Genomic DNA, 7,831 nt, shown 5'->3' with positions numbered 1-7,831 from the left:
TTTTTTGAAACTCGCCTAGTATTGAAAACTGAAATACCGAGAAGGTATTCAGAAAACTGTGCTTTGTAAATATTTTCCTTTCGCGTGAAAAGTTATTTCTCGTAATGAGATAAAGTACTTAAAGTATAAATGAGTAAGGTGTAATTATGGATGGAAAGTAAGACATAGTGTCATTAAACATTCCAAGTTCGCGTTGGTTAAATTGTGTTACAATGCCGTGTTTTTGTAATATTTTGTAAAAAGCTTACTTGAGAGACGCTGCAGGTGTATCGTCTGCTGCTTAGTGATGTGTAACTAACGGTATTTAACTCACGCACTCTTTGTTAACGGTTCTTTCACGGTTTTAAATAAAAGGTCGAGTTTTCGTTAAGAGAGAGAAAAGGTTTATTTGAAGTTTAATTTGAGTGGACGTTTCAGGCAGATAATTTTTGCATCGAACTAGAAAATGTTTAAAATCTAGTGTATTTAAGTTTAAAAGTGCTTTATTTTGAAGAAATGACATTTTCCAGTCTGAAAGTTTGCCTTTGAAGGGTATAGGACTTTTTCAATACTGTAAAAGTTCATGGCTTCTTTCGCTTTACACTTGACAACACAGGAAGTAAAACTGGTGACATCTGATGCACTGAGATAAATTAATCAAGTTTTCATTCTGATGTGGAGCCAGGAATAACAGATGACCGTCATAGTGATCTGGCGCCTCGCAAGTCTGACAATGAATTAGGTGGTGTATACAGAACTTCAGACCTTTACAACAAGAGTAACCTAATCCATCTCTGGCTGAAGCCGTGAGGAAATAGTAAAGAAGTGGATTTGAAGTTGGTGAAATGGCAAGTATCTTATGGTGGAGACAGTAATCTGTGGGATAGTACTATGGTTTTCTGAGCTGTGAGGTATACTTCCAGAGTGGCCATGTATCATGCGGCAGAGGGAAGTCTATGGCCATATAGAGTTGACAACAATTTGTTGCTATACCATACTGGACCAGGAACCAGCTGTTCATTTGATGGTTGGGGTTCCCTAAATATATGTGCTTACTAAATTCCACCTTTAACATTTAGAACATTCAGCTTTGTATAGGCTGAAAAATGCAACTAACACCTTCATAAATCTGTGTGAGTAAAGCTGGGTATATTTCTCCCTTGATATTTATTATACAACTAAGGAAGAACTGGATCACTGATTTCAGAGAAATGCAATTTTTGAAGTTAAATATATGTATGATCCAGTGTTTGAATATGGTGAATAGAGTTGAGAGTACTTATCTGTCTGTTCATGACAAGGAATTACTGGACCTAAAGGTAAATGATAGCTCTGATTGTTGATCAAACTGAAAATGATGGCTACCTAATTAATATGGCTAAGGTTAAGCTCGATGGCATAGAACTGGACAGTCTCTTACTGTGTGATCATCAAATAACAGGAAGTAGCAGTCCTTTCTTTGCAAGCGATCAAGTGAAATTCACCATACAATGTATTCACTACAGTCAGGGTCGGATTTACCTTCTTTTCACCCCTAGACCAAATTCGAATCAGCTTCCCTACCCATGCCCACGTTCTACTGTACTCGCTACAGACTTGCTCAGACCAAGTCTTGGTTGCTGTTGTTGTAGTTTACCAGCTTTATTGACTTGTCTATTTTAAAGAAACCGAACTCATTATGTACTAGTTGGTAAGCTTCTGCTCTTCATTAGAGCTCATAGGATAATTTATCCAAGATTGAGAAAAACGAATTAACTCTGAACTGCTCTCTGACTCTGGCATTCAGCTCTGTGTTGGCTGAAGTCAAAGGGTGGTTTTCTCCTCCGACATCTACCTGTAGCTATGTCATGATTTTCTAGTTCAGGTGGCTTTTTTACTTCTCTTTCACACCTGTCACAATCACTTCTAGATTCTTGTATGAGCTTGAAAAGGGCAATATAGTTTTAACAACAGTTCCTATACTGGTGCATTATAGGCGTTTTCTGGTGGTATTAAATTTGTTTCAGATTGCAACATACTTTGTCGCATGCTGACCAATTTGTGATGGACAAATTTGTTATGACTTTAGATTTTGAGAAGTTAGAATTTCCCACCTGTTTGTGGACCCAGAGAAAAATTACAACCGTTGAATGGTTCTGAAGAAAGAAATCGCTTCCAAGCATGGTTCAGCAGCGTGTGTTACCACAAAATTTAATGAAATGTGCTGAGAAACAGATGTACATGGCTAAGTTTTTTTCCTTGATCCGAGCTTGAAAGCCAAAAGACTAAACATGTTGTTAGCATTGTCCTAGGACTGCCCTCTGGAATTCAGTATATCAAAAAGTTGGTAAAACCCCAATTTATTGGTGACTGTTTTAAATAAAGTCTCGGATTTATGAACAGGGTTTGGAATAAACTTTAAGGATTGTTCCACAAGGACACTTTATTTACAGACATATCGAATAATGAAGGATAATTGACCTATTATATATCTGGTGTTGTGTTAATGCTTATTGAATGATACTTAGTGGTCATCGTTTCGGTTGTTATGGCTTTTAACAGTTTGATTGCGATGAATTCGTAACATACATATTGATGTTCGTAAAACGTTAATAACACATAATTTACTACAGCTGTTTAAAAGCACAACTTAAAGGAAGTTTTTTATTGTACTATGCTGAAAAATGTTTTCGTTGTGTATAGTTAGGAAAAATATCAGAAGTGGTTTAAATGTTAGGAATTTAACTCTTAGGAAATAATTTTGATAAATTATTTTTTTCGAAATGTGCATTAAGAACAAACTTTAAAACTCGCATACCCTCTGTAATAAAAGTATTTGATTGATATTAATAGAATACTGTTTGATTTGTTTAAGTAGTGCAAAAGCTACGCGAGGGCTATCACTGCTAGCCTTCATTACTTTAGCAGTGTAAGGGTAAAGGGAAGACAGCTAGTTATTGGCAACTCTTGGGCTACTGATTTTCCAACAAATAACGAAATTCAACATCACATGGTAACACCCCGATGGCTGAAAGAGCAGATATGTTTGATGTGACGGGGATTCGAACTTGCAACCCTCAGATTCCGAGACGAGCGCCCCAACCACCTAGCAATGCTACCTACCGATTACTTATATGTTTTTAATAAACTGAAAAAAATATAAAGAAGTTGACGTATATATATGTATATGCTTACTTTAATAGACAAAAAAATTGTCATAAAACCTATAATGCTGAAAACTCGTGAAAACATCCTGTAGAATCATACGAATGCTTTTCCTACAATCATATCACTGGTATTTTTAAAATATCAGAAAAATACGTATTTAAATATAAAAATTAGTGGTTACTGTTACTAAATCGATTCACTATCTTTTACGCCCTCATCTACATTTATATCACTGGTATTTTTAAAATATCAGAAAAATACGTATTTAAATATAAAAATTAGTGGTTACTGTTACCAAATCGATTCACCATCTTTTACGTCTTCATCTGGGCTGCTGTCTTTCAAACTTACGTCACCACCCTTACACCAACTATTTCCATCACTCAAGTTGCCTCCTGATATCCGGACTTCAGTATGTGATTATATCCGGACTACATGGAACAGTCAGTGATTATAGGATACCTGATAGAGATGAAGTAGAATTCCTCGCTTTTGGACCATAATGTCTGACAAAATGTATTGATAACATTTTATTACTAATGCTCATTTATCATAAGTTGATCTGTTCATTGTAATATTGAGATTATTTTGGAACCCTTACTTACTGAGCTATCGATCAAAGTAACAAAAAAAATGGAAAAAATAACTGCAAAGTCACCCGTAATAAGTGAAAATAAATAGTTATCTTTTTCACTGGCAGCAGATTATATCTTAAGTTAATGACCTCTCTATGTTTCACTGGAATAACCAGTCACTTGAGTTGTAATAGTGTAAGGTTAACAATGTTTTTTTTGTTTTTGAATTTCGCGCAAACCTAGGGCTATCTGTGCTAGCCGTCCCTAACTTAGCAGTGTAAAATTAGAGGGAAGGCAGCTAGTCATCATCACCCACCGCCAAATCTTGGACTACTCTTTTATCAACGAATAGTGGGATTGACCTAACATTATAACGCCCCCAGGACTGAAAAGGCGAGCATGTTTGATGTAACCGGGATTCGAACCCGAGACCCTCGGATTACGAGTCGAACGCCTTAACACATTTGGCCATGCCGGGCCCATTGTGGAAAGTAAAGTTCGCATTTTCACTGTATTTTTAAATAAAATTTGTTCACTCTTATTGTACATTTGTGTCCCATCTCTATTTATTTCTCACGAACTTAGTCAGATGATACTGAATTATTTTGCAGTAGATATCTTGATGATTATCTTTTTATTCAACGATCCTATCTTGTTGCTATCTGAAAATACCTCATTTGAAATTCTGAAGTATAAGCAAAATAATATCATATCACATCTCAATTTCAATGAAGTTCTGTAAAACTGAGATTGACATTAGTATTCCAAAGATGAGGAAAAGCCCACGTGTCTAGAGGTTCTAAGAGGAACCAAGTGCGAAAAGATTAAAAAGAGAAGTAAAAATATCAGCATGTACTAGAGAAATAGATTGTGGCACTCAGATCTTCATTGATAAAGATTAGTAGAACTACCAAAAAATAAAGTTCCCATAATGATGGATAAACTTGTAACCATAATTTCAAGCGAATCTGTTGCTGTAGAATAAAGGAAGTTTCCGAAGCCAAAATTTGTAAAACAAAGAAAGATGTATACGTTATGGCTTCCAAACAAGTACATAAGATCTAATTTTGAAGGAAATTTGATATGTGTATGTGAAGAGGTTGAATCATAAAGACCAGAGAAGTTTTAACGAATAGTTTTGTTTGTTTGTTTGTTTGGGAATTTCGCACAAAGCTACTCGAGGGCTATCTGTGCTAGCCGTCCCTAATTTAGCAGTGTAAGACTAGAGGGAAGGCAGCTAGTCATCACCACCCACCGCCAACTCTTGGGCTACTCTTTTACCAACGAATAGTGGGATTGACCGTCACATTATACACCCCCACGGCTGGGAGGGCGAGCATGTATGGCGCGACGCGGGCGCGAACCCGCGACCATCGGATTACGAGTCGCACGCCTTACGCGCTAGGCCATGCCGGGCCTTAACGAATAGTAAAAGAATATCAGATACAACCCTAAAGAATGGATATATTTACGAAACTGTGCGTTTCCTAAGCTCCCTGATTTTCTAGTACACTAAGCAAACTATCTCCTCAATATAAAGTTTAGTACAGGCAATAACCATATAACTAAGCATTGTAATGCTTGGTATTTAGGGATAGGCGGAGAAAAAAAAAAGGCTGCCACGTTCATTTTATTACTTCATGATACTTACTAACAACTACTTAATCAAATTATAGTCTCATTTGACACATAGTTGCCATTATCCAGTGTTTCACAACGTGTGAGGCATCCAATAAAGTTGTAAAGTGCTGCTAAAACAGAGAACTAGCTAAAGTGTTATTTTTGTCTCACGTTAGCTAAAAAACGTATGAAGTTTTCATAACAGTGTTAGTTCGCCAAAAAACGTTTAATAGCGCTAGGAACAGGCTATTAATAAGCACAGTAGTATTTAGTATAAGCTAGAAAAAATCCATAATTCTTGGGTTAACTTTCTTACAGAGATATGTGATATGTTATTCCTTTAAAAAAGTTTAAATGCAGAGTAAAACAGGAATTAATGACACTAATAGATTATTGTAACATTTAGAATACTCAGTGCTTTGTACATTATACAATTGGTGTCATTGAGTATTCTAAATGTTACAATAATCTATTAGTGACATTAATTTCTGTTTTACTATGCACTTAAACTTTCTTACAGAGATATGTTATTCCTTTAAAAAAGCTTAAGTGCATAGTAAAACAGGAATTAATGCCACTAATAGATTATTGTAACATTTATAATACTCAATGCTTTGTGCATTATACAATTGGTGTCATTAGGGAGACAACCCCTATATAGTGTATGAAGTGAAAGAGTAAAAAATATTAATACACATAACATTAAATTTTATTATACACGTTCAAAGAACACACTAACTTTCAGTCAGGGGAAATAATCACAAAATAAACGATAACGAACATTTTGTAAAATGATGTAAGGAAAGATGCAAACATGAAATATAAGGATGATACAGCAAACATTTTTATATCTTCTTTATTTCCTGTAGGTTCCTCAAAATTAAGTTCCAAGAAGTCATGATTGTAACCAGTGATTATTAGTAATCTATTGTAACCAATTGTATAGCATAATATCAATATCTTATGTGTTTCTACAAGTGAAATGAAGAAACTGACAAAACCGATATGATATTAACAATCCATATTACCAGTAAATTAATAAAAATAAAACAAAAGTTCATTTATCAACCTACTTTAATGAACTTATTTTTTAGAAAACAGAGAGGGAGAAAACGTGTAATAAAATTTGTATGATGTATATTTTTGTTTTGTTTTTTTATTTGGAGCAAAGCTACACGAGAGCTGTCTGAGCAAACCATCCATAGATTAGCAGTGTAAGGCTAGAGGGAAGGCAACTAGTTATCACCACCTACCACCAGCTCTTGGGTGACTCGTTTACCAACGAAGAGTGGGATTAACTGAAACATTAGAACGCCCCTATGGCTGAAAGAGCGAGAATGTTTAGTGTGACGGATTTCCGAACCCGTAACCCTCAGATTGTGAATTAAGCATTCTAACCACCTGGCCATGCTGAGCTGATGATGTAGGAATGGCAATACCAAAAAAATACAAAACAAGGTAGAGATGGAGAAACTGTACAAAAATCACCACATAAGTTGCCAGATTTTTCCAAGAATAAATGTTGAATTATTGTCAATTGCATAAATTCAGGTTTTAATAATATTAATTATTTGGACTGAATAGTAGTGTACAGTCTTAAAGTGGCTAATAACCATACGCTTATAAGATTGGCTCCATACCTACATCGTATTTAATGTTTGCAATTTTTTATTACTTATACACATATATCAGCACATAGAAGGCAAAAACCAACAACAAACAAGTAATACCCCACGTTTCAAATTCAAAGTAGTTAGAAAAAGATGTAATCTGAAACAAATATTAGTTCCTGCTTTCGAAATGGCAATATCATCTGCAAAACTAGCATTATTGTCATCATCAATCTTCAACTATTGTAAAAATTACAAAGTTTAATAGTAAGTGGATTGGGACTGAACTTAGACCCTTGAGGAATTAATTTATGTTAGAAAAAGTACTTATAAGAGAGTAAGCACGTAAGAATTTGACAGCAAATATATGTTCACGCGAATAACTGTGTATTCATCACAAAATTCTGCCTTTGTACCTCAGACCATAAGGTTTTCAGGGTACTATCAACTCACGTATTACCAAAAGTTGATTCAATATCTAGAAAAAATGACCAACAAAATATATCCAAGAATGATAAGAGCAAAGGTGTCTGACTGTCACATGAATCTTCAAGTTTATGAATAGTACCCACGTGTTTTAGACCAAAAAAGTACTTCCAGTCATGTGATGGGATTTAATAACTGTAATTGAAGTATGAACCTATCATGATTTTCACTGTTACTGATCAAGTGGATTCTCATATGTTTTGCATTCTGCTCTGAATGAAACAGATATTGCCTAGGCTTTACTATTTAGATGCTATATTTTTTATACCTTCACACAGCTCCTGCTTATGCATTCATTTCTTTACTCATTGAGACGTCCATTGAAGTCGTCAGTCTTTGTCTCTGCTTATACATGAATTCCACAGCTTTAATTGTATTGAATTTTCTCTGTATATATTGCTTTCAATATTCACA

The sequence above is a fragment of the Tachypleus tridentatus genome, chromosome 4 (genome assembly GCF_004210375.1).
Source record: "Tachypleus tridentatus isolate NWPU-2018 chromosome 4, ASM421037v1, whole genome shotgun sequence".
NCBI classification, from domain to species: Eukaryota; Metazoa; Arthropoda; class Merostomata; order Xiphosura; family Limulidae; genus Tachypleus; species Tachypleus tridentatus.
The sequence above is the reverse complement of the archived record's forward strand: the minus strand, read 5'-3'. Positions refer to the sequence as shown.